Source organism: Hemitrygon akajei, chromosome 21 (genome assembly GCF_048418815.1).
Source record: "Hemitrygon akajei chromosome 21, sHemAka1.3, whole genome shotgun sequence".
In the NCBI taxonomy this organism is placed as follows: domain Eukaryota; kingdom Metazoa; phylum Chordata; class Chondrichthyes; order Myliobatiformes; family Dasyatidae; genus Hemitrygon; species Hemitrygon akajei.
This window is the reverse complement of record NC_133144.1, coordinates 62197787-62223778: the sequence shown is the minus strand read 5'-3', so window position 1 is coordinate 62223778 and position 25992 is coordinate 62197787. Positions and strand designations below refer to the sequence as shown.

General features: G+C 43.1%; 1 protein-coding gene across 1 annotated transcript in view; it reads right to left on the bottom strand.

The window, feature by feature from the left end:
• The window catches only part of chata (choline O-acetyltransferase a), a 108019-nt gene extending 84571 nt beyond the window's left edge, over positions 1-23448 (bottom strand). Inside the window, exon 1 of the mRNA XM_073025583.1 lies at positions 23395-23448. The gene's annotated coding sequence lies outside the window, so the exon portion shown is untranslated. The remainder of the gene's footprint in view (positions 1-23394) is intronic.
• Between the last annotated feature and the right edge of the window lie 2544 nt (positions 23449-25992).

Below are 25992 nucleotides of genomic sequence, written 5' to 3'. Positions count from 1 at the left end.
GGAATTGAACCCGGGTCACCTGTACTGTAAAGCATTGTGCTAACCACTATGCTACCGTGTTGTCCTAGTTATTATCCTTCAACCCGAACCAGCGTGGATAACTTCACTCATCACAGCACTGATCTGGTTCCACAACCTACGGGCTCACTCTACAACTCATGTTCTCAATATTATTTATTTACTGATTATTATTTTCAATATTTATTTATTTTTGTATTGGCATAGTTTGTCTTCTTTTGCACATTGGTTGTTGTCAGTCTTTGCATGTAGGTTTTCATTGATTCTATTGTATTTCTTTGTTCAACCGTGGCGGGGCCCCACAACCCAGGACATCCTCACTTCTCACTGCTGCCATCAGGAAGAAGGTACAGGAGCCTCAAGACCCACACCACCAGGTTCAGGAATAATTATTACCCCTCAGCAATCAGGGTCTTGAAACTGAGGGGATAATTTCAATTGCCCCTCACTAAAATGTTATCACAATCAATAGACTCACTTTCAAGGAACTCTTCACCTCAATTCTCAATATTTATTGCTTATTTATTTATTATCATTATTTCTTTCTTTTTTATATTTGCACAGTTTGGTGTCTTTTGCATATTGGTTTAATGCCCAAGTTGGTGTTGGCTTTCATTGGTTCAGTTATGATTATCACTCTATAGATTTATTGAGTATGCCCACAAGAAGATGTATCTCAGGGTGACAGGTCTGTACTTTGATAATAAACTCACTCTGAACCTTTGTATTACAGGATGGTGGAGGGATACACAAAGGAAAGCATCAGATTGGCTCATCAACTGCCACTGTAACAATTAATGTTGTGGATGTTCAGGACACTCCTCCTGTGTTTGCTGGTGTTCCCTATTATGGATACGTGTATGAAGACACAGAACCCGTAAGCCATTTGTTGTCCCAATTACTCACAGCATGTAGATTGCCCATCTCTAACTCAGTTTGTGAAAGTGAGCCACCTTGTTGGTCTACTGTGGGTTTTTCTGGTGAAGGTAATCCCTCAGTTGGGATGAAAGAGTATTTCCCAACTGACCTGGTGGTGGTGGACCTATGCGCTTGCTGCCTTAGTCCTTCCTGATGGTCAAGACTGAAAGGTGCTTTTGGCGCAGACTGATCGAAGGACAAGAATGCACTCTGTAGATGGCTCTCACTGCAAATATATTGGTCAGAGATAGGAGTGAGTTTTCAGTGTATTGGATGGGAACCAATCAAGTAGGTTGCTCTTTCCTAGATGATGTTGAATTTCTCGTGTATTGTGGTAACTGCACTCATACAAGCACATGGTAACCATTCTATCACACTCCTGATTTTTGATGGTTGAAAAGCTTTACTAATATACTTAATTACTAATATAATAGTAATTAAGTTCTAAATAATATCCCTGGCCATATTTTTTCCAACAGTTTTATCATGTTTCTCTTTTTTTCATTTAGTCTTTTTCTATCTTGCATTCTTGCCTATTCCTATTAGATCTCCACCTACATAACTTCTTGGGTGGTGGGGTACAGATATATCTCTACCAAAGGAGGTGTAAGGTGTCCCTTTCACCCCAGAGCCTACAGGTCACCCTTGGGCAAGGTGTAGTATCAGCTTAGCCCTCCCCGCAAACCCACCCACCCCGATCAGGGTCACCCGAAGCCACGGGAGCAGGTGGTGGATGGTCGTGTGAGCAGCTGGTGCATATCAATAAGTCCTGATTATGTGACCAGTAACATCAGGTAGGAATCTCTGAAGAACATTGATAATGGATGGGATCACCCATCTTCTTGCCCAGAAGAAGGCAATGGCAAACTGTTTCTATAGAAACTTTTGCCAAGAACAATCATGGTTATGTAAAGACCATGATTGCCCATTGTCATACAACATGGAACACAACAAATGAACGAACATAATCTCAGTACTTCAGATAATGTAAGTCTTCTGTTTGGCTGAAGAGAGATTTTACAGTCTTTTTCTCAGCCAATTAAAGGAGAATTCTAATGATGAGGGTGTGTTTTTTTACTGATTGAAAACAGCATCATGACAACCCAAAACATATCGTACTGCTACAGGAAGTCCATGGAGACTAAATTATCTAGTAGCTTATACACTCAGTAGCCATTAAATTAGGTACTTCCTGTACCTAAAAAGTGTCCATTGTGTATATGTTTGTAGTCTTCTGTTACTGTAGCCCATCCACTTCAAAGTTCATTATGCTATGCATTCAGAGATGCTCTTCTGCACACCACTGTTGTAACGCATGGCTATTTGAGTTACTGTCGCCTTCTTGACAGCTTGAATCAGTCTGGCTGTTCTCCTCTGACCTTTCTCAGTTTTGCCCACAGAATTGCTGCTCACTGCATGTTTTTTGCACTGTTCTCTGTAAACTGTAGAGCAGGGGTTCCCAACCTGGGATCACAGACACTTCAGCTAATGGTAGGGGTCCATGGCATAAAAAAGGTTAGGAATCCGTGGTCTAGAGACTGTTGTGAGTGAAAATCCCAGATCAGCAGTTTCTGAGATACTCAAACCACTCCATCTGGCACCAACAATTATTCCACAGTCAAAGTCACTTAGATCACATTTCTCCCCCATTCTGATGTTTGGCCTGAACAACAACTAAACCTCTTGATCATGTCTGCACGCTTATATGTATTGAGTTGTTGACACATGATTGGCTGATTAGATATTTGCAATAATAGGCAAACAAGAGAAGATCTGCAGATGCTTGTGTGTGTTGCTTAGATATTTGCATTTATGAGCAGGTGTACAGGGGTACCTAATAAAGTGCTCACTGAGTGTAAGTTTTTTTCTGTTGTTTTTGGTTACAGGTGTAACTAGGAACTGGAAGTATGTCAGCCCAGCCCATAACTGTTGTGGTCTTGTGTGTACACCTCTTTAACCCTCTTTCCAGAGGAAGAGGGCTGTGGTAAACCTTGAACTACACCACATAACTTCCTGAGATTGCCGCAAGTGCTACAGAGTGTCTCTGGGCAGAAGCAAGGTTGTAATGCTAAGGCTTTATAAGAGATTCGTCAGATAATGTTTGCAGTATTGTGGGAGTTTTTTTGACGCCATGTCTAAGAAAGAATGTGTTGGCCTTAGAAGGTGTTAAGAGGAGGTTTATGAGAATGATCCTGGGAATGAAAGGGTTAACATATGGGAGCATTTGCTAGTTCTGGCCCTGTACTGGCTGGAGTTTAGAAGAATGAGGGGGTTCTCATTGAAACCTACCAAATATTGAAAGCCCTAGATAGAACGGGCTTGGAGAGGCTGTTTCCAATAATGTGAGAATCTAGGACCAGAGGGCACAGCCTCAGGATAGAAGAACACCTCTTTAAAACAGAGCTGAAGAGGAATTTCTTTAACCAAAGGGTGATGAAGCTGTGGAATTTGTTGCTGTAGATGCATGTGGAGGCTAAGTCATTGGGTATATTTAAAGCAGAAGGTTTTGATTTGTGAGAGCACCAAAGGTCACAGGGAGAAGGCTGGAGAATGGAGATGAGAGGGAAACTAAACCAGCCATGATTGAATGGTGTGGCAGACACAATGGGCTGAATGGCCTAGTTCTGCTTCTAAATCTTATGGTCTTATATACAAAGTTTGTACATGAAAACAAATATCTCGAAGCTCCAAATAAAAGTATCATTGGATCAAATTTGATTACTGTTGGAAACCAGAAATTCTAAAGGCCAGAGTAGTAATAGATCTAATATACTAATAAAATATCTAATCTAATAAAAACATGGGGGTTAATGGTAACATACTGATGCGTTAAGGTAGTTTAACAGACATCTGGTAAAAACAAAATATATTAATTAGAAGTAAGGGTGCTGAGGAAGAGGATTTCCTGGAATGTATGCGGGATGGTTTTCTGAACCAACATGTCGAGGAACCAACTAGAGATTGGGTATTGAGCAATGAGGAAGGGTTAGTTAGCAATCTTGTTGTGCGAGGCCCCTTGGGTAAGAGTGACCATAATATGGTGGAATTCTTCATTAAGATGGAGAGTGACATAGTTAATTCAGAAACAAAGGTTCTGAACTTAAAGAAGGGTAACTTTGAAGGTATGTAACATGAATTAGCTAAGATAGACTGGCAAATGATACTTCAAGGGTTGACGGTGGATATGCAATGGCAAGCATTTAAAGATTGCATGGATGAACTACAACAATTGTTTATCCCAGTTTGGCAAAAGAATAAACCAGGGAAGGTAGAGCACCCGTGGCTAACAAGGGAAATTAGGGATAGTATCAAGTCCAAAGAAGAAACATATAAATTAGCAAAAAAAAGCAGCACACCTGAGGACTGGGAGAAATTCAGAGACCAGCAGAGGAGGACAAAGGGCTTAATTAGGAAAGGGGAAAAAAGATTATGAGAGAAAGCTGGCAGGGAACATAAAAACTGACTGTAAAAGCTTTTATAGATATGTGAAAAGAAAAAGATTGGTCAAGACAAATGTAGGTTCCTTACAGTCAGAAACAGGTGAATTGATCATAGGGAACAAAGACATGGCAGACCAATTGAATAACTACTTTGGTTCTGTCTTCACTAAGGAGGACATAAATAATCTTCCGGAAATAGTAAGGGACCGAGGGTCTAGTGAGATGGAGGAACTGAGGGAAATACATGTTAGTAGGGAAGTGGTTTTAGGTAAATTGAAGGCATTAAAGGCAGATAAATCCCCAGGGCCAGATGGTCTGCATCCCAGAGTGCTTAAGGAAGTAGCCCAAGAAATAGTGGATGCATTAGTGATAATTTTTCAAAACTCCTTAGATTCTGGATTAGTTCCTGAGGATTGGAAGGTGGCTAATGTAACCCCACTTTTTAAAAAAGGAGGGAGAGAAAAACTGGGGAATTATAGACCGGTGAGTCTGACATCGGTGGTGGGGAAAATGCTAGAGTTGGTTATCAAAGATGTGATAACAGCACATTTGGAAAGAGGTGAAATCATCGGACAAAGTCAGCATGGATTTGTGAAAGGAAAATCATGTCTGACGAATCTTATAGAATTTTTTGAAGATGTAACTAGTAGAGTGGATGGGTAGAGCCAGTGGATGTGGTATATTTAGATGTTCAAAAGGCTTTTGACAAGGTCCCACACAGGAGATTAGTGTGCAAACTTAAAGCACACAGTATTGGGGGTATGGTATTGATGTGGGTAGAGAATTGGTTGGCAGACAGGAAGCAAAGAGTGGGAGTAAACAGGACCTTTTCAGAATGGCAGGCAGTGACTAGTGGGGTACCACAAGGCTCAGTGCTGGGACCCCAGTTGTTTACAATATATATTAATGATTTAGATGAGGGAATTAAATGCAGCATCTCCAAGTTTGCGGATGACACGAAGCTGGGCGGCGGTGTTAGCTGTGAGGAGGATGCTAAGAGGATGCAGGGTGACTTGGATAGGTTAGGTGAGTGGGCAAATTCATGGCAGATGTAATTTAATGTGGATAAATGTGAGGTTATCTACTTTGGTTGCAAGAACAGGAAAACAGATTATTATCTGAACTGGGGCCGATTAAGAAAAGGGGAGGTGCAATGAGACCTGGGTGTCATTGTACACCAGTCATTGAAGGTGGGCATGCAGGTACAGCAGGTGGTGAAAAAGGCAAATGGTATGTTGGCATTCATAGCAAAAGGATTTGAGTACAGGAGCAGGGAGGTTCTACTGCAGTTGTACAAGGCCTTGGTGAGACCGCGCCTAGAGTATTGTGTGCAGTTTTGGTCCCCTAATCTGAGGAAAGATATTCTTGCCATAGAGGGAGTATAGAGAAGGTTCACCAGATTGATTCCTGGGATGGCAGGACTTTCATATGAAGAAAGACTGGATCAACTAGGCTTATACTCACTGGAATTTAGAAGATTGAGGGGGGATCTTATTGAAATGTATAAAATTCTAAAGGGATTGGACAGGCTAGATGCAGGAAGATTGTTTCCGATGTTGGGGAAGTCCAGAATGAGGGGTCACAGTTTAAGATTAAAGGGGAAGCCTTTTAGGACTGAGATGAGGAAAAACTTCTTCACACAGAGAGTGGTGAATCTGTGAAATTCTCTGCCACAGGAAACAGTTGAGGCCGGTTCATTGGCTATATTTAAGAGGAAGTTAGATATGGCCCTTGTGGCTAAAGGGATCAGGGGGTATGGAGAGAAAGCAGGTACAGGGTTCTGAGTTGGATGATCAGCCATGATCATACTGAATGGCGGTGCAGGCTCGAAGGGCCGAATGGCCTACTCCTGCACCTATTTTCTATGTTTCTATGTTTCTAAGACTTTTGAAAAGTGCTGTATTTGTCAACCTGGAGCGCAGAGCTAATTGGTAAATTTGGCGGGAGCAAAGGATGTTGGGACATCCTTTGGGTGTGCGACAGGTGGCAGAGAAGTCCCAGGGGCATGAGACACCAGACATGGTCATTTGATTCCAAACAATTGGTTAATTGATCATTACAGAATGTCTCCCTGATGCTTCCCGCTCTCTCCCCTCTCCTTTACCCTTTTCCCAACCATGATTCCCCTTCTCCCTGCCCCCTCCCCACTCTCAGTCCACACTAGAGGCTTATATCAGAATCAGGCTTATCGTCACCCATACTTGTCATGATTTTTTTTTTTGCTTTGCACCTAATTGTTTGCCAACACTGAACTTTTTCTGTAATGGTAGCACTCCAGTATGCATTCTGTTATTGCTATCCCTTGTACTACCTCAATGTGCTGATCTGATTAAATGTTCTATAAGGACATAAGGACAGCATATATAAAGAAAGTTTTTCACTGTACCTTAATACATGTGACCATACCAAACTAATACGCATTAAGATCCCCAAAGCTCAAATGCCTTCTATGCTCGCTTTAACCACCAGAACAGGGGGTGAACCATCACGCACCCCAATGTCTCCCGATGATCCTTTGGTCTCAGCATCTGAGGATGACTTGCAGGCTGCCTTCAAGAGAGTGAATCCAAGGAAAGTATTTGGTCCAGACGGAGTACCTGGCTGAGGACTGAAGACCTGTGCTGACCAACTGGCTGGTGTGTTCACGGATATCTTCTACCTCTCACTCCGGCAGTGTGGTACCCATCTGCTTCGAGCAGGCTTCAATCACGTCAGTGCCCAAGAAGAGAGTGATAACCTGCCTCATCGACTATCTCCCAGTGGCACTTACATCCACAGTGATGAAGTGTATTGAGAGGCTGGTGTTGATGCATTTTGGCTCCTGTCTGAGTGGCGATTTGGTTCCACTCCAATTTGCCAACCAAAGCCACAGGTCTACAGCAAATGCTATCTCATTGGCTCTACACACAACCCTGGAACATTTGGACAGCAAAGGTGCATACATCAGGAAACTAAAACTAATCTGTAAACTCCAAGACCAGGGTCTCAATAACCTCTTGTGCAATTGGATCTTAGATTTCCTTACTTTCAGACACCAGTCAGTTCAAATTGGCAAAAAAATCTCTTCACAATCTCCATCAGCACAGGAGCACCACAGGAAGTGTGTTTAGCTCCTGCTCTACTTGCTTTACACCCATGACTGTGTGGCCAAGTAAAGCTCCAACACCATATACAAGTTTGCTGATGACGCTACTGTTGTGGGCTGTATCAGAGGATGAAACAGCATATAGGAAGCTGAGTGGTGTGATAACAACAACCTCTCACTCAATGTCAGCAAGACCAAGGAACTGACTGTAGACTTCAGGAGAGGGAAACCAGAGGTCCCTGAGCCAGACCTCACCAGAGGATCAGAAGTGGAGAGGGTCAATGACTTTAAATCCCAGGGTGTCACTATCTCACAGGACTTGTCCTGGATCCATCATATAAAGATAATTGCAAATGTAATGCCTTGGTTAAGATTTCTACTGCTATGCTGCGAGGTATTTTTATTTTAGCTGTTTTCTGCAAAAGCAGTGTGCCCTGTTAGTAAGAGTGTTTTGGCTTTGGCTAAAGATAAGGAGCCATGTTGTACAACTTCAGAATATTGTGTCAGCCAATTAAGATTGTATTGTGTTGTAACTCTCTGCTCTGTGGGATACTATGGGAGATTCAAGAGAGTTGGGCAGGATCAGCTTTCTGAAGGATAGTAGTCTGGTTTGGGGTCTTTTGGCGGAAGGTGCAGAGAGAAGAGCACCAGGGAAGGCCCTTAGAGGATCTCACCCAAAGGGGAGACCCTAATGCAAGGAGTGCTTTGTGACATGAAGGATTCCAAGAAGGCAAGTTCTACCTGTGCTTGGTGATGGGAATTCAGCGCTGTGAGTAAAGCGATAGACCCAGCTACTACGGAGACGAGTGCAGTTGATGTGCACACTTAGACTGGTTTAACTGTAACGGGCCCTTTTATCTTTCTTTCCTTTCCCTTTGCTGTTTGATAAAGTGGAAAAATCAGTAAATATACTTCCTTTATAATTTTATGCTGGTGTACGAGCTATCATTTCTGGAGACCGATAATTATGTATGGGCAGGATTTACACAGCATTCACCACAATCAATTGGAACATCCCAACTTTCCTGACTGGTTGACCCCAAATCACACTGAGCCTAGACGTGCATTGCTTATGAAAGGCGGCCTTCTCGCTGCTGAGTCACGTGGCTGTTAGCAGAGTTAGCTAATGAGCCAAGATTGTATATGAGCCCGGTGAGAGGGTTGCTTTTGCAGGGACTCACCTGGGATTCGGGTGCTCTGTGAATGCTGTATAAGGATTGATTAAACGGTTTATTTGTTTGTTTAAGCCAGGGTTTGTGGAAAGTGAGGTACACTGCAATTAAGATACTTTATTATGGATGCCGTGGGGATTAAGGTTTGGTGCAATTCAAAGATGATACCCACAGCAATGCTTGTGTTGTGAGCAGGGTGGATGTTCGAATTCCCAACAAACTGCTACTTAGAGTGCTGAATTCCAGAAAAGTATTGGGAAAAGTTACACTGATTGAACGGTCTTTTGACAAATCAGCTGGTAAGGAAGTCCTGTTAGTCCAGACTACCAGTGATGTGGCTGAAGTTATACTGCCTGATAAGATAGGGGCGCCTGGAGAGGTGGGGCCATGGGCAGTCCATATTTTTAGAGAAAGGGGGAATGTCGCTGAGGTTGAAGAGTTTGAAGACAAGTTGTATGTAGCTGAGGGTGAAGATTTTAAAGATAAGTTGTTCTCATTTCTGCGGAGTGAAAGAAAGGAGTTGTCTGATGTGAAAGGTCTAATAAGTCCTTCAGCTGTTGATTTAAATTCTGAGCTGGTCTCAGCTATGATTGAATACTGGGTGAACAAATAGTTTTGGGGTACTGCAAGTCTGTGTCTTTGCTGTTGCTTTGCTGCACGCTTGAGTGCTCGGTGGTGGGTGCCGATGCTTTTTTTTGCTGCTGGGGGAGGGGGGCATCATTGCTTGCTGCCACTTATGTGCGGGGGGGAAGCTGGGGGGGTCTTTGGGGTTCTAACGTTCAACTGTCATTCATTCTTTGGGGGCACTCTTCTGTTTTCATGGATGGTTGCAAAGAAAAAGCATTTCAGGATGTATATTGTACACACTTCTCTGACATTAAATGTACCTTTGAAACATCAGTCAACTATGTCAGACACAGTCTCTCAGGATGGAGTGGCTAAGGATCTGTCCAAGATACGGGCAAAGCCCAAGAATATGAGTGCTGTATGCTAATTCCGTGGATTCTGTGTGGACTGGAGATTTATGAAGGACTACTCCAGTGTAGGGCACCCCTTGAATCAACTTTGGTGTGGATACCCTCCCTTGGGGAAGAAAGGGAGGAAACGAAAGAAGGCAGCAAGGTTTATCTTAGCCTTTCGGAGCCTTTTGGGGAAAGATGGGATGCAAAGTTGCTGACTAAAGCACTTGTGCTGGCCTTTGCAACCCCCCAGTTGCATTATGTACTGGATACAGATAATAGCCATGAGGAATTAGATGGTGTTCTATATCAGGACCAAGGTAAAGGTACCTGTTGCTTTTGTAAGATGGAATCAGTCACCATCCAAACAAAACTACCCTACAAACAAATTGGAGTTTTTGACATTGAAATAGGCTGGGGTGGATAAGTTCAGTGACTACACGCTGCCAAGTTCAAGGTGAGAATTGATGACAATCCACTACCTTATAGCTGGACCTCAGCAAAGTTGGATGCCACAGGTCATCGCTCATTGGCGGCGCTGTGTGCTTTTGACTTCAGCCTTAAATATTGGCAAGTGAGCCGGATGCTGATGCGGATGCATTGGCACGATGTTCACTTGAGGTGCCAGAACTGGACAGAGAGGGCATTCCTGCCACTGGTGTTAAAGCAATGTGCCAGTTTTCCACGGAGGGGAAATCAGAGCCGAGCTATGGCTTGATAGAGCTCTGAATCATTTAGGAGCTTCTAGCCGTGCCATTCCACAAGCCGATTGCAACTTGATCACTCTGGATATTAAACAGTTGCCCACCTTGAGCTCTGTGGAATTGGCAGCAGCTCAGAAAGAAGACCCTTCTGTAGTCAAAGGGTATATATCCCCAAGTTGAGAAGACAAAACACCCTACCATACCCATACCGATGAGGGAATGGGACAAACTGGAATTTTACACAGGGTCACATCTCCTCCAGACAGCATTCCCAGTTAGTTTTGCCTGAGAAGTACTGAGGATTCTACTAAAGTCACTTCATGATGATTTAGATCATTTGGGGTTTGACAAGACCTACTGATTGGTCCAAGATCGGTTCTATTGGCCCCGAGTGAAGCCTGAGGTCGAAGAGTACTGTAAGTCGTGCATCAGATGTATTCAGGGGAAGACGCCGCCTACAAGAATTGCTCCATTATTTCATTTACAAAGTACAACACCACTTGATTGAATGTTTATGGATTTCCTTTCCATGGAGCCTGATTCCAGTAACATTGCAAATATCTTGGTCATCACAGATCACTACACCAGATATGCTCAAAGCCTTCCCCACGAGGATCAGGAGCATCCACAGTTGTCAAAGTGTTATTCTGTTCATTATGGCCTCCTGAGAACGATACACAGTAATCAGGGAAGGGATTTTGAGAATCAGCTCATACGTGAATTACTGAGCATGCTTGAAGCTGAGAAGTCATATCAAGCCATATCACCCTCAGGGTGATCCTCTGCCTGAAGGTTTAACTGGACATTGCTAGACACACTTGGAACCTTGGATACCAATAAAAAGAACAAATCGAGCCAGCATATTGGACATTTGGTACACTGCTACAACTGTACACAGAATGAAGCTACTGGATACTCGCCATACTATTTGATGTTCGGATGTGAAGTGAGATTACTTGTAGATCTGTTTTGGAACTGGCAGTGAAGACTTGCCACAGAAGATGTATCTCACGTGACATGAGGAAAAAACTGCAAAAAGCTTAAGAGCTAGCAGCAGCTTCTGCTACCAAGAAAAACTAAGGAAACAAGAGGAGATATGATCAAAAGATTAGGTTCTCTCAACTGATGCCTGGGGACAGAGTGTTAATAAGAAATCTAGGACTACCAAGAAAGCATAAGTTGACTGACTGCTGGGTGTCTATGCCTTACGAAGCAGAGAGCCAGATGCCAAATTTGCCAGTTTTCTGGGTGAAGTCAGAGGATAGAAATGGTCCTGTCAAAACTCTCCATTGGAATCACCTTTTCAAGTCAAGTCAAGTCAAGTGCCCCAGGGCAGGGAGTACATGTTGGCTTAGAGCCTGACACGGAACCTATACCTGGTAGAACTCTGCACAGAAGGAGGAGAGCAGAAAGGCAATAAGCTGACAACAGTTTGATTTCAGTGGAAAGACTCGAAGAGGAACCAACCCCTGAATACTGTACAGACTCAGAGGATGAGGAAATGGGGAATGCTTTACCATAGGCAAACTTCCCAAAAACTGATTAAGAGATGCCTGAATATCCCAGCCCTGATTTATATATGTGGGGTGGGGCAAGTGCCAGTGGACAGTCAAACATGATAATAGACAGTGAGGGGAAAATGGGCTCCAATACAACTGGGGATGAAGTGGAGTTCAGTCCCGTGGCGGGGGGACCTGAGCCAGCAGAAGGTATTAATTATAAACAGAAGGAAGCTTCTCTAAGGAGACAGAAATGGTCACAAGGAGTGGTTGAAGATGAGATCAGAAGGTCTCAGAGAGTCAAGAAATCCCCAAGATAGGCTGGCATATGATGTACTGGGGAAACAGAGTATTGCGTCCATCTCATAAGTGAGGTATGTTACAAATGGACTAGGGACCCTGAAATCAATAGATTCATCTGAATAGTGTATTATTAATAATAGCTTAATAACTTTCAAAGTCAAATGGACATGACTGTTTTTGGTGGGGGGAGAATATAATGCTCTGGTTAAGATTTCTACTGCTATGCTGTGAGGTGTTTTTATTTTTGTAGTTTTCTGTGAAAGCAACTGCTAGTAAGAGTGTCTTGGCTTTGCCTGAAGATAAGGAGCCATGTTGGCCAACTTGGGACTGTTACATCAGCCTATCAGGATTGTCTTGGCACGTGTGGTAACTTTTTGCCTAGTGGGATACTATGGAAGATTCGAGAGAGCTGAGCGGGATCAGTTTTCTGAAGGCCAGTAGTCTGGTTTGGGGTCTTTGGCGGGAGGTGCAGAGAGAAGAGCACCTTGGAGGATCCCACCCCAAGGAGAGACCCTAATACAAGGAGTGCTTTGTGACATGAAGGATTCCAAGAAGGCAAGTTCTACCTGTGGTTGGTGATGGGAATTCAGCGCTGTGAGTAAAGCGATAGACCCAGCTACTACGGAGACGAGTGCAGTTGATGTGCATATTTAGACTGGTTTAACTGTAACGGGCCCTTTTATCTTTCTTTCCTTTCCCTGATAATTGTTTGATAAAGTTGAAAAATTGGTAAATATACTTACTTTATAATTTGTTGCTGGTGTACGATATATAATTTCTGGAGACCGATAATTATGTATGGGCAGAATTTACACAGCTTTCACTGCAATCAATGTTCCTTAATTGGAACATCCTAACTTTCCTGATTGATTGAGCCCCAAATCACACTGAGCTTAGATGTGTATTGCTAATGAAAGGTGGCCTCCTTGCCGCTGAGTCACGTGGCTGTTAGCAGAGTTAGCTAATGAGTCAAGATCGTATATGAGCCCCAGTGAGAGGGTTGCACAAAAAAAGCACAATAGTGCTCTACTTCCTTAGGAGTCTGCAGAGGTTTGGCATCTCATCAGAAACTTTGGCAAACTTCTATAGACGTGTGGTGGAAAGTGTGCTGATTGGCTGCATTATGGCCTGGCATGGGAACAGAAAATCCTACAGAAGGTAGTGGATTCGGCCCAGCACATCACGGGTAAAGCCTTCCCAGCCATTGAGCACATCTTCATGAAATGTTGCCACAGAAAAGGAGCATCCATTATCGAAATCCTCACCACACAGGCCATGCTCTTTTCTCACTGCTGCCATCAGGTACAGGTAGAAGGTACAAGTGCCTCAGGACTTGCAACACCAGGATCAAGAACAGTTACTACCCTTCAACTATCAGGCTCTTGAAAAAATGGGGATAACAACATTTATTTTTGGTGCTCCCACAACCAATGGTCTCACTTTAGGGACTCTTTATCTTATTATTTTGCGCTCATGCTCTTTCATTTCATGTTATTTCACACCTATTATCTACTGCCGTTTATTTATATTTGCATTTGCACAGCTCGTTGTTCATTGATCCTGTGTACAGTTACTATTCTATAGATTTGCTGAGTGTACCCGCAGGTCAAAGAATCTCAGGGCTGTACGTGGTGTCATGCATGTACTCTCTGATAATAAGTTTTACTTTGAACAAAGGTAAAGGTGCTGCACCAGGCTGGCCCTTGTATTTTCCAGTTGCTATTTAATCTCTGAAGATTAGCTTTATTTGTCACATGTACATCGAAACACTGAAAGACGTTGTTTGCATCAAATCTGTGAAGATTGCACTGGACAGCCCTCAATTGTCAGCACATTTCCTGCACCACCCTAGCATGCCCACAACTTTCTAACCCTAACCTTTGGTCTTTGGAATGTGGGAGAAAATTGGAGCTCTCGGAGGAAACCCACGTGCTCACTTGGGGAGCACACAATCTCGTCGCAGACAGTGGCAGTTGCAATCACTGGCACTGTAAAGCATTATGTTAGTTGCTATGCTACCGTGCTGCCTAGAACTAGATATCACCAATGTGAGAGAGGTCATGTGACAGCAATTGAATCTGAGACCTTCCTCGTTCTAGACAGTTCAGTTCCACTTCAGATATCTATTCTGAAAATTATTAGCAGATGGAGGAAGGAAAAACAGGGAAGTCATATTTCAGTTGAGGGACCTGAGATTCTTCTGTCACTATGACAGGTTTAGTGATCTTCCAAACAGTCAGTGGCAACTGACTGAGAATGATATAATTGCCAACAGTGTCACTTCTGAGGTAGCGCATTTATGAAAATATTCTGCATCTTAAACCATGTTTTATTTCTACTTTCTCCTACCTCTGCTTATCAATCTGAATAATTAGCTCCCTCCACAGCTGCTGCCAGTCCTGCTAGGTAGTTTCAACATTCTGTCTTTATGGAGTGAATTTTAAAGTGAATAGAACTTTGAAGGGGCCACAGGATTGGGAAAAAAAGCTGCAGAAGATTGTAAATTCAGCCATCTCCACCACAGGCACTAGCCTGACCAGCTTCAAAGACATCTTCAAAAGGCGAGTCCTCAAAAACATGGCATCCATTATTAACGGGCAGCCACCCAGGACATGCTTTCTTCTTATTTCTACCATCGGGGTGGGGGGGGGGGGGGAGGTACAGGAGCCTGAAGACACACGCTCAGCAATTCAGGAACATCTTCTTTTCCCTCTGCCATCAGACTTCTGAATGGACAATGAACCAACCCATGAAGACTTCCTCACTATTTTTGCATGACTAAATTTATACTTCTATACATATTTCTTATTGTAATTTATAGCTTTTTATGCAATGCACTGTACTGCTGCAAAACAACAAATATCACAACATATATCAATGAAAATAAAGCTGATTCACCTCTTTAATGAAGACACTAAGTGTATTTAACACAGTTTTAAATCAGACTCATGCTTAATTCATAAATGAACCATTAACAATTCTTCTGCATCAACCATCAAAAAGGACTTTACTGACCCCAGACACACTTACACCAATAAGGCCAAAGAAATAAAGCTATTAAGGATTAATTTTCCACCTCAGAAGGTGAAGTGGAAGGGAGTGAGAAGGTACACTTTGGATAGTGTTAGACCACAACTGGATTAAATGTTGCACAAATATTTGTTGCATTCAATGTTTAGAGTTACTGTGTGCAAGTCCAGCATCCACTCTCTAACCCCAGTAGTCTTTGAGATGGCGGTATCAAGGTTGTCTTCACCAAACAGAAAAGAGGAATTAGGAACAGGAGAAAGCCATTTGGCTCCTTGAGACTGCTTCACTATTCATTCACATTGTACCTGGTCTGACTGCAATCATATCTCTACTCCCACCAATCCCAAGTAACCCTTCTGCCCATCAAGCGTCCGTCTCCCTCTGCCTTAAGAATACACAAGACATTTTGCAGATGCTGGGTATCTTGAGCAACACACAGGAAATGCTGGAGGAAATCACCAAGTCAGGCATTATCTAAGGAGAGGGATTAACAGCCAACGTTTCTGGACGACATCCTTCATCAGGAATGGAAAGGGAAGGTGAAGGCAGGGGAGGGAAGGATGGCAGATGGCAGGTGAAAGTAGATTAGGGGGCAGGTGGATGGGTGGGGAAGGGGGGGAGATGAAGTATGAATCTGGGAGGCAATAGGTGGAAAAAGTGAAGGGATCTGATAGGAAAGGATAGTGGATCATGGGAGAAAGAGGCAGGTGAGGAGAAGAGGGAAGCCAGAATGGGACATTGCACAAAAACATCAACTGTTTATTCTCCCCACCCCTCCCCCCATACATGCTGTCTGACCTGCTGCACTCCTCCAGCATTTTGTGTACGTCTCTCTCTTTCCACTGTCCTTTGAGAACAGATGACCAAATGGAACCTATACAAGCGTCTTCTTTCTGAGCTGCTGCTCCATGGAGCTCAAGGTGGGCAACTGCTTCATATCCAGAGCGATCAAGTTGCACTTTATTAGCTACACCTGTACACCAACTTGTTAATGCAAATAACTAATCAGCCAATCATGTGGCAGTAACTCAATGCATAAAAGCATGAAGATATGGTCAAGAGGTTCAATTGTTCAGACCAAACATCAGAATGCGGAAGAACTATGACGTAGGTGACTTTGACCGTGGAATGATTGTTGGTGCCAAGCAGGGTAGTTTGAGTATCTCAGAAATTGCTGATTTTCTGAGATTTTCATACACAACAGTCTCTAGTGTTTACAGAGAATGGTGCAAAAAGCAAAAAACATCCAGTGAGCGGCAGTTCTGTGGGTGAAACATCTTGTTAATGAGGGAGATCAGAGGAGAATGGGCAGATTGGTTCAAATTGACAGTATTACAGATGACAGTAACTCAAATAACCTCACATTACAATAGTAGCGTGCAGAAGAGCATCCCTGAATGAACAACACGCTGAACCTTGAAGCGGATGGGCTACAAGAGGTACCTAATAAAGTGGCCATGGAGTGTAGGTAAATAACAACCTCTTCTTTTGGATTTTCCCACAAGGAGGAGGATTCTTTCGACATCCATCCATCTAGACCCACAAAATCTAATGCCCCTCTCACTTGTCTAACCCCAATGTATCTAAGTATGGCCTGTCTTACCTTTCCCCATTACCAGCCTTTTCTCTCTGACTTGTACATGTTGCCTTCTGGTTGGGAACGTGGTAAGTTGGCTGTTGTTCAGTGGTAGAACAATTGGGTAACTCAGGATGGAGGTAGAGCATGCAGCCTTTCTGCTGTCTGTGATTCAGTAACACCTATCACGCTCTGCCTGACCACTAAACCGCTGGGGAGAACTTCAGGTTCAGAGAGAGTCATTAGCAAACAAATCCCAAGCTTGTTCTTTGCAACGACAGAAACAGGGAAATCTTGACATTCAACAGAGGTGGGGGATATCCAAGAGTACAATATGTCTAATAAGTTAGAATTTACAGTTGTATAAAATTGTTCTGATCCTGAAGTGGGTCTGAGTCTAGATAAAAATAAAATATATTCATTTCTCTCTTTTCCTTGGAATTGTGGCTTTTGCAATGTGTCACTGTGAGTCATAGTCGAAGTTCAAACTTCACTATTGTCAAGGTTCATATATGATACCATATGTTACCTTGAAATTCATTCATTTTGCAGCCATTCACAGAACAAGGAAATGCAATGGAATCAGTGAAAAACTACACACAAACAAAGAATAACTTCCATTAATGCCTCTCCTCCCCTTCTTACCCCATACCTGATATATTTAGTTTTTTCCCCGCTCCTTTTTTTTCTCTCTTTTTGCCCATCACTCTGCCTGTTCTCCATCTCCCTCTGGTGCTTCCCTCCCCCTTTCTTTCTCCCTAGGCCTCCCGTCCCATGATCCTTTCCTTTGTCCAGCTCTGTATCCCTTTTGCCAATCACCTTTCTGGCTCTCAGCTTCACCCCACCCCCTCCGGTCTTCTCCTATCATTTTGCATTTTCCCCTCCCCCTCCCACTTTCAAATCTTTTGCTATCTTTCCTTTCAGTTAGTCCTGACGAAGGGTCTCGGCCTGAAATGTCGACTGTGCTTCTCCCTGTAGATGCTGCCTGGCCTGCTGCGTTCCACCAGCATTTTGTGTGTGTTACAACCAGTGTGGATGGGTGGGTGGGTAATTTACTCATTGAGATACAGCTCAGAATAGGCCCTTCGAGCCATGCTGCCCAGTAATCCCCAATACGAGCTGTAGAGTACTCTTGAAAGTGAGTCTTTGGGTTGTGGAATCATTTCAGTGTTGAGATGGAGTGAAGTTATCCACACTGGTTCATGTTCGTATTCATAACCAAGGCTATTTTTCAAGGCAGTCTCGGTGAGCAGTAAGTCTGCAAGCAAATGTGAGCAAAAGCCACAGCACGATCTCAAAATTCAAAATAAAATTTATTAACAGTGTACATATAGTTTGTTAACCCTGCAGAATTTTCTCAATTTCATCATAAATATGACCTAAAATGAGATCAGATCTCCAGGCAAGTCCTAAAACTAAATAAATGAGATAAAGAGAACCCAATTAAATAAATAACACAAAAACATTATACTTGTTCAAAAATGACAATAACTGGTGTGACCACCACCACCCTCCCCACCGCCCCCCCACCATACAACAATAACTTCAACCAAACATTTCTGGTAGCTATTGATCAGTCCTGCACATCAGCTTGGAGGAATTTTAGACCATTCCTCCTTACAAAACTGCTTCAACTCTGGGAGGTTGGTGGGCTTCCTTGCATGAACTGCTTGCTTCAGGTTCTTCCACATTTCTATAGGGTTAAGGTCAGGACTTTGACTTGGCCATTTTAAAACACAAATTTTCTCCTTTTTAAACCATTCTGTTGTTGATTTACTCTTGTCTTTCAGATCATTGTCTTGTTGCATTATCCAACTTCTATTAAGCTTCAGGTGACAGACTGCTACCCTGACATTCTCTTGTAAAATGTCTTGATCCGATTTTGAATTTTGAATTCATTGTTCTCTCAACGATTGCAAGCTATCCTGGCCCTGTGTCAGCAAAGCAGCCCCGAATCATGATGCTCCTTCCACCAGTTGGGATGAGGTTTACTTTTCCCTCTAAACATAGCAATGTGCATTTCTGGCAAGAAGTTCAACTTTTGTCTTATCTGTACACAGAACATTGTCCCAGAAGCATTGTAGAACACCCAGGTGGTCTTTTAAATACTTAAGATATGCAGCAAAGTTTTTGTTTTTGGAGAGCAGTGGTTTCCACTGTGGTGTCCTTCCACGAACACCATTCTTGTTCAGTGTTTTTCTTATAGTGGACACAAGAACAGAGACTTTATCAAGTTCTAGAGATTTCTGCAGGTCTTTTGCTGTTACCCTTAGGTTCCTTTTCACTTCCTTCAGCATTGCAATGTGTGTTCTTGGTGTGATCTTTGCAGGATGCCCACTCCTAGGGAGAGTAGCAACAGTACTGAGTCTCCTCCATTTGGAGACAATTTCTCTTACTGTCAACTGATGAACACTCAGGTCTTTAGAAATGCTCTTGTAGCCTTTCCAGCTTCATGCATCTCTACAGTTCTTCTTCCAAGGTCCTCTGAAAGTTGTTTTGATTGAGGCATGGTGCACATAAACAGATCTTTCTTGAGAAGAGCAGGCTCTGTTAGTAACCTGACTTTGTGTGTCATTTTTATATAGGACAGGGCACCATTACAACCCATATATCCAATCTCATCTCGTTGATTGGAACACCTGACTCCAAGTAGCTTTTGCAAAAGGCATTACCCCAACCAATACATGTAATATTGGATTTTTTTCCAATAAATAAATGAACAAATATAACTTTTTTGTGTTATTTATATAGTTTTAGGACTTGCGTGAAGATCTAATCACATTTTAGGTCATATTTATGCAGAAATAGAAAAAATTTTGCAGGGCTCACAAACTTCCAAGCACCTCAGTACACATCACCACATAAAACCCTGAGATCCTTTCTCTGTGGGTATACTCAGCAAATCTAGAGAACAGTAACTGTAAACAATGGCCAAGAAACTGCAAATGCCGATAAATAGCAATAAATAACAAGCATGAGAAAACAAGATAAAAGAGTCCATAAATGAATGTAGTCTTCCCTTTTGTGTTCAAGAGCCTGATAGCAAAGGGGTAATAACTGTTTTTGAACCTGGTGGTGCAAGTTCTGAGGAAAACCAAGCACCCAGTTACACCATGCAACGGAACGCCTGAGACAATCTTCAGGTAAGTATCACTTCAATCTGTAGGTGGGCTCTCACTTAATAATTGCAGCCAAAAATAGCTCAATTAAAAAAATCGCTCAGCATCTCTGACAGTCTTGACTACATGTTAGAGTATGCTGCTGGAAGATGTGTTTTCTGTGTTTTGAGAACACAGATGTGTTCTGTGTTTTGGTGTCTCTGGAGGGGGACGGAATTGACACACAGTGTCCAGCATCTCTATACGTTTCTCTTCTTCCTTCCCCCTCCCCTTTTCTTGCACCACTCTCTCCTGGATTTACAGTTCTGCATCACAAGCAAACTCTCTTACACTTTGCTCAATGCTCATTCTCCACTTGAACACTCTGGAGGAGTTTACCACACAGTGCGTCAGTCTGCCCTCCTCCAGAGGCACCACACAGAATAAAAACCCTCCAGCAGTACATACTAGCATGAAGTCAGGGATGTAGAGACAGGTCAAAAAATGGATAAAAGAAAGAGCAGCCAATTGAAAAGGCCTAGAGTGGTTGAGGTGACTGGTACTCAAATGTGTTGGACGGGGTGAATTTAACGTTAGGAGAAAAAAAGAACTGTAACATCATAAATTGTTTATTTTCTCTGCAGATGCAGTCAATGTTCCCTCTAAGTTTTTCTTTATAGCTGTCTGGACCAACTATTGCTCTGAGCAGGAAATTTTCACATGGTCTGAAAACTTTGTGTCACTTTAAATATTAAGAAACTTCCAGCTGTGCAGCAACAAAGGCAACGTGCATGGGAGCATTTCGGTGGCTGTCTGCCCCACACCTGCACTGCTTAGAGGGAAGAGTTGATATACTGTAGTGCAGTCTGTTCCCAAAAGGACTAACCAAAACAGTGAACTAGAACCCTGCAAAACTCCAATCCAACATAGACTAGAGCAATATGTGTCTTTCTTCTTTACTCAATTTCCACTTTTGTCAGTAGCTGCTAAAAAAGTGGAAACTGAGTGCAATAAGTAAAGAAGAAAGAACCATATTGATCTAGTTTATGTTGGATTGGAAAGACAGAGTGCATGGCGTTCAACTGCAATGAAGGTACTCTCAAGACCGTAAAGAATGATACCATTAAGAAAGTCTTAGACTTCAAGAACCTCGGATCAAGAATGATGAGTTCGGAGAAGGACATAAAGAAACGGAAGCCGCTGGCGTGGAGGGCTATGAACGACATGAAAGAAATCTGGAGGTCGAATCTGACTGGAGGGCTCAAAAAGAGGATCTTCATAGCAGTCCTAGAGTCCATTCTCACACATGGATACGAGACGTGGACACTCACCAAGACCATGTGAAAGTCACTAGATGGTTGCTATACACAAATGCCCTGGATGGCTCTTGACGTGAGTTGGCAACAGCACATGATGAACGTTGAGCTCCATGACGATCTACCGATGCTCACTACTAAAATCAAGGTGAGAGGACTGAAACTAGCGGGGCACTGTCTACACCACCCTGAGCTACCTGCCAGCCTAGTCATTACATGGGAGCCCAAGCATGGGAGGACAAACCCTGGGCACCCTCCCAAGACTATGGTCAACACGCTCCTAGAAGATAGCAGCATGGCTAATGTAGATGAACTGAACACACTGAAGAGGGAGAGGGAGGAGTGGAGAGTCCATCATTGTGCCCGACGATGGCCCCTAAGGCCTGAGTCGACGTAGTAGTACCTTCACAACCTATTTGTGTTTGTGGGTCTGCAGAATAAGATATTTGTACGTTGGAAGTGAATGGTGCAAAATTATTCTAAGTTTTGAAAAGAAAACAGGGATGGGTTTGTGAGTGCTCCCTCCATTCCACTCCTGCCCATTGTTGGTTTCCCAAGTGAATATGAGGGAGAACACCCTTCATGTCAACTCTACCATAGATGGTTGCAAGCCCGGCTGTGAAAAAAAGGAGGGTTGAGCATAGAGCTAGCAACACCATCCCATAAAAATCCAGAGCTATAGTAATGCCAGTAGAAGCTTCAAGGACCTCACCCCTGGGAGAGGAAAGGTCTTTGAAGATAAGCTACACCCGGACACAATTTGAAAAACTAGCCCAGGACAGAGGACTCTGGCGAGCTGCTGTAGGCAGCCTATGCCCCAGCAGGGTGATGGGCTTAGGTAAACAGACTCTTCACAGCCAGCTACAGATCCAAAAATATTCCAACCATGACTAGTCCCAAACCTCATCATTCCAGTCTGTGCCATCTCCCACACAGGTAGTCCCAATGTGAGGCCCTGGCTACAATCTGCTGGACACATGGTGTTGTTCACATGTTCGACAGCATGCTCCTGAAACTGGCCTTGTATTCCGATCTCTATCATGGAGAGTGAGACAGTGTAAATGATTCAAGGATGCACATAAAGCCTCTGTGTAGTGGTGCACCGTACTGCTGTCTCCTGGGGATCTCTGGCCACAATCACTCATAGTTGGGTGAGAACATTCAAAATGGTACTGAGACCTTCCAGGTCATCCCATTTCCAGATACTACCATTGGGCAGGAAGTACAGAACCACATCACCAGATTCAGGAACAGTTACACTACAACCAGACCCTGATATCTTCACTCACCTCTACTCTGAACTGATTCTACAGCCTAAAGGCTCACTCTCAAGGACTCTTTACAACTCATGTTCTCAGTATTTCCGGTTTTTGCACATTTTGTTGTATTTTGCACACTGGTTGTCTTTGTTTATGTACAGTTTTTCATAAACTATATTATATTTATTTTCCTGTAAATGCTGCAAGAAAATGAATCTTATGTACTATATAACAATAATTACATATTGTATTTGTACTTTGATAATAGATTTTTAAGAGAAGTTTCTAGAAAATACAGAATCAGCAATATACAATTATTAGAAAATTTACTGAACAATTGCATATATATAGGTTAGTATATAAAAATTATAACAAGCATCGGAACATCAAACTACAAGGAAAAGACTAGAAATTTAACAATTCTACACTCTAGTCCAAGAGCATCAAACAAGTTAATCCTTCACATGAGGTTCTGAGAGGGGCTTATGAGGGTCAGTTTCTTTGGGCTGGAGAATCAGAAAGGGTCTTTGGTCTCTAATTAAGTGATTGGGCACTTAGGACTAGATAAAGAGAATTTGTTTTGCTCAGGGCAAATTGTGTACTCCAGGTTCATAACAATAATTTTTTTGGACACAATACGATCAAGGGAGAGGAGGAAAATTCAACTTGAAATTGAAGAAAGCACAATAAAAATACATAAGCAAACAAAATTCTAAAGGAACTCAGCAGGTCAGGAAGCATCCAAGGAGTGAAGTGGGCAGTTGAGGTCTGAGTGAGGGGTCTTGACCTGAAATGTCGACTGTCTATAACCCCCCACCCCCTGTCTCCTCCAACTCCTCCACAAATGCTCTCTGACCCACTGAGTTATTCCAGCATCTGCAGTCTCTTGTGTCTTGAACAGGAAACATAATCTTCCTGAATAGCAAGCAGGCTAGAGGGATCATTAGGTCTGATCCCATCCCTATTTCATGTGAATACTTAACAGCTTTACGGGCTAGGCGGTGAAAATAAATATACCTATCTGCAGATTCAGCAATTCAGGAGGAACACACACAAAATGCTGGAGGAGGTCAGCAGGTCAGGCAGCATCTGTGGAGGGGAATAAACAGTTGAAATTGTGGGCCAGCAGGTGTTGTGTGATGGTAGGGCTCAATTGCCATCACTGCCTGTAAGGAGTTGATCACAGAACAAAAGTGCAAGTGAATTATTCTGAGACACACATGCACATGTGTGAAGTGCCTCGGTCATTGTGCTTACCCAATGAGCTTCCTGTAGCTCCCAGCAGTTAGCTGCACAGCTATAACTGCAAGCAATAAGACCTCACTTCTTTCCTCAACTCACAAGGTGTGGGACACATTTGAATAAGACATCAATCAGAATCGGAATCAGAATCAGATTTAATATCATTTACACATTTCATGATTTCTTTTGCGGCAGCAGTGCAATATAAAATACTATAAATTACAATAAGAACTATGTATAAAAATACATTAAACAAGTAGTGCTAAAAGAGAGCAAAAATACAGTAGTGACACACAGACGAAGTCCTACTGCCGTGATGAGGTCAAACTCAGGTTGGAGGAGCAACACCTCATATACCATCTGGGTAGTCTCCAGCCCCTTGGTATGAACATCGAATTCTCCAACTTCCGGTAATTCCCTCCCTCTCCCTTCCCCCATCCCACTTTCACCCTGCCTCCTCTTCTAGCTGCCTATCACCTCTGTCATGATTCTGCCTTCTTCTACTACCCATACAGCTTTCCCCTTACATTCCTTCTTCACCTCTCCTGCCTATCCCCTCCCTGCTTCCCCTCTCCCATCCTTTGATCTTTCCTCTGATTGGTTTTTCACCTGGCACCTTCCACCCTCCTCCCACCTTCTTTATAGGGCCCCTGCCCCCTCCTTCTTCAGTCCTGACGAAGGGTCTCGGCCCGAAACGTTGACTGCTCATTTCAATGGATGCTGCCCGATCTGCTGAGTTCCTCCAGCGTGTTGTATGTGTTGGTTTGACCACAGCATCAGCAGTGTACTTTGTGTTTAGTCCTGGAGGAACTCAGCAGGCCAGGCAGCAGTCATGGACAAGAGTAAACAATTGACCCTTCATCAGCAAAAATAGTGAGGTAGTGTTTATGGGTGTGTTCATTGTCCATTCACAAATATGATGGCAGAGGGGAAGATGCTGTTCCTCATACACTGAGTGTATGTCTTCAGGCTCCTGTACCTCCCCTCTGATGACAGTAATAAGAAGAGAGCACATCCTTGGTGATAGAGTTCCTTAACAATGGATGAATCCTTTTTGAGGCATCGCCTTTTGAAAATGTCCTTGATACTGGGAAGGCTAGTGCTCATCACAAAATGATACAAAATAAAAGAATACAGTCGGCATTTCGGTAAGAGTTTTGTCTTGAAACAGCGACTGGACTCTTTTCCATAGATGCTGCCTTGCCTGCTGAGTTCCTCCAGCCTTTTGTGTGTGTTGCTCAGATTTCCAGCATCTGCAGCCTTTCTCTCGTTTGAGGCTAGTGCCCATGATGGAGCTGGCTGAGTTTGCAACCCTCTGTATCCTGTACAGTGGCCTCTCCATGTCAGACGGTGACGTAACCAGTTAAAATGTTCTCTAGGGTTTGTCTATAGAAATTGCGAGAATATTTGGTGACAAACCAAATCACCTCCAACTCCTTGGTACAGGAGTACCTTCAGCATCATCATTTGTCTGTTTGCTGAAGTGTGCTGTCTGACCACAATGACATGAAATGCTCTGTGGGACCAGGAAGCAGACTCGTGAGAAACTTCAGCTACAGAAGTATCCTAGATGAATGGGCAGACATCGTCATCCACCTGTGGAGCACAATTTGGTCCAGCCAGTAGCAATGACTCGGAGATTCAGTGGAAGAAAAGCACCACCCTTCACGCAGAACTTGCAACTGCCAGTTTTTCAGCTGAGCTCAAGTGAAATGTCTGTGGTGAGCAAGAGTAAGTTTGTCAGCCTGTGAACGTGGCCTCCAGTGAGCTCTGTGGCAGCTTGCAAAAACTGAAGTTTCAGTGTGAGTGACCTTTTATGTATGACCAGGTTGGATTTTGACAGAGGACTAGAGTCATTGAACACTACAGCACAGAAGAAGGCCTTTTGGTCCATCTAGTCTACGCTTAGCTACTATTCTGCACCCGGATCATAGCCCTCCATACCTCACCCATCCATGTACTTGTGATGGTCAAATTACAATGGTCTCAGCTCAGCAGCTTTAAAGTCAGAAAGTCATCTGGGTTGCACGTAGATTCATCTGCTGCCTAGTCAAATGTGCTCTGCTGCAACCAGGAAACGGCTACTGCTTTCCATTCCAGATTGAGGCTCACTTTCAATCACGTAATTTTCAATGCCAATCAATTTCCACGCAAGCGGCACTAAACTGTGAAATAAGCTTTCAAAGATTTGAAGTTCAAAGTAAACTTACAATCAAAGTAAATTTATTATCAAAGTACATATTCATACTAGATACACAGAAATACAACACAATCAGGAAACATTATACACATACACAGAAAGACAAGCAACCAATGTGCAAAAGCGAAACTGTGCAAATACAAAAAGAAATATTGAGGACATGAATTGTAGAG